Source organism: Triticum dicoccoides, chromosome 6B (assembly GCF_002162155.2).
Source record: "Triticum dicoccoides isolate Atlit2015 ecotype Zavitan chromosome 6B, WEW_v2.0, whole genome shotgun sequence".
Taxonomy (NCBI): Eukaryota; Viridiplantae; Streptophyta; class Magnoliopsida; order Poales; family Poaceae; genus Triticum; species Triticum dicoccoides.
In genome coordinates, this window is record NC_041391.1 from 236124542 (window position 1) to 236126282 (window position 1741).

At 46.2% G+C, this 1741-nt stretch overlaps 1 protein-coding gene across 1 annotated transcript in view; it reads left to right on the forward strand.

Annotated features, from left to right (window-relative positions):
• Positions 1-1117: 1117 nt before the first annotated feature.
• The window catches only part of LOC119323574 (dehydrodolichyl diphosphate synthase complex subunit NUS1-like), an 8700-nt gene continuing 8076 nt past the window's right edge, over positions 1118-1741 (forward strand). Inside the window, exon 1 of the mRNA XM_037597270.1 lies at positions 1118-1463. The gene's annotated coding sequence lies outside the window, so the exon portion shown is untranslated. The remainder of the gene's footprint in view (positions 1464-1741) is intronic.

Below are 1741 nucleotides of genomic sequence, written 5' to 3' on the forward strand. Positions count from 1 at the left end.
GGCCATGTTCGAGCGAACTGCTACGACAGTCTGATGTGGCACCTGTCGATGCTTGACGATTCGTGCGCATGAAACTTGTGGTTTGATGGGCATTCGCTGGCTCTTGGCTCCTGGCTGGCGTAGGCCAATTAAGATTTCCCTTTCTTTAATGGGCCGTGCTACGCGTCAGCCGGCTGATCTTTTTAAAAGATCCGCCGCCTCAGCAGCCACTAGACCCGACACAATCCAACGACTCAGCCCTTCCTCACCATTGCAACAAAGGTTGTGTTTCATTTTATTGCAACAGAGCTCATGTCGCAGAAACATTTGCAACAGAGATTGTGTTGCAAAGAAAATCCGTCTTCACTTTTTTTGCAACATAGATGATGTTGTGAAAATGACTTCTGCAACATGGACGTTGTTGCAAAAAAAATCATAATAAAAAAATGATGTCGTAGCAACACCGTCGTTGTTGTCGTCGCCATTTTGCAACTGTGTCGTTGCAGCAGAAATTCGTCGGTGTGCGGCGACATGGTCGGACACGGGCAACTTTCGCTGGTGATGTTGCATTTTTTTAATTTTTTTGCAACATGGAAGTTGTTGCGAAAGAAATTCTTGCAACATAGATGTTGTTGCAGAAAACTTTTTGGTTTCTTCACGCGTCGCGCATAACCGTTAGAAAAAAGTACTAGATGGACCCATACTCCCATACAAGACATGTATCGCAAGAAGTAGATGAAGAATGCTTGCACGGGATCGGCCGGCTGAAGGCAAACATTTCCCTTTTTTAATACTCCCTTCGTTCATTTATGTAAGGTGTATTATTTTCGGCACGGTGACCAAGGCACATAATTATAGATAAGTTAGGACGAAATTACCCTTGCAAAAAAGGAAGTAAACGAGTTAACCCAGGAAAGTAAGAGAAACATGCAATCGATAGAGGGATAATTTTCTTCTTTTGCTATAAGGAGAGATATACACAATCATGATAGAGATACTTTTCTTTTTTTAGATGGTTAATAAGGGAATTATGAGGAATTAGAAGAAATGCACGTGCATTCTACAATTTTATAGAAAACAAATACGCATTATATAAAGGAAGGGAGTACTGTGTACAGTACAGTAGTTATTATCGAGCTTTGTCAAGCTATCAACGAGCTCGGAGTCTGAACTCAGGCAGGCGAAATTGACCTCTCGTCGCGCCGCCGCCGGCAACTAGGCTCTGACGGCACCTTCTCTCTCAGTTCTCCTCCTCATCCGCTCTACAGGACTGGCTTGGGGTGGAGGTTTGCCCGGCCCCGGGCTCGAATTGATCTGGTGACGGACCCTACTTCTTTTGTTCGCTGTGAGCACTGTGTTCCCAATCTCTCCTTCCGGGACTGATACCCCAATCTAGGGCACCCCTGAGTACCTTACCACCCCAAGCCTCTTACATCGATTCCCCGCTGTCTTCACCCGGACCGTGATCTTGGATATTGGTTGAGGTATGAGCCTTTTTTCATCCAGTGATTTTAGTTAAACCCCATTGACCTCGGACAATGCTTCGGTGCCTTAAGGCACCTACCTTTGTGTCTATGACATGTGGGTCCAACAGGTAGCTGGCCCATATGTCAGTGACCCAAAGGTAGGTGCCTTTAAGGCACCGAAGCTGTGTCCATTGACCTCCACAAATTCGGGGGCGTGCGGGCGCACACTCTAGATCTGCCCCTGTCACATCACGCCATTGCATAGCGGCACCATTTAAGGGCACGGGGATGATAAT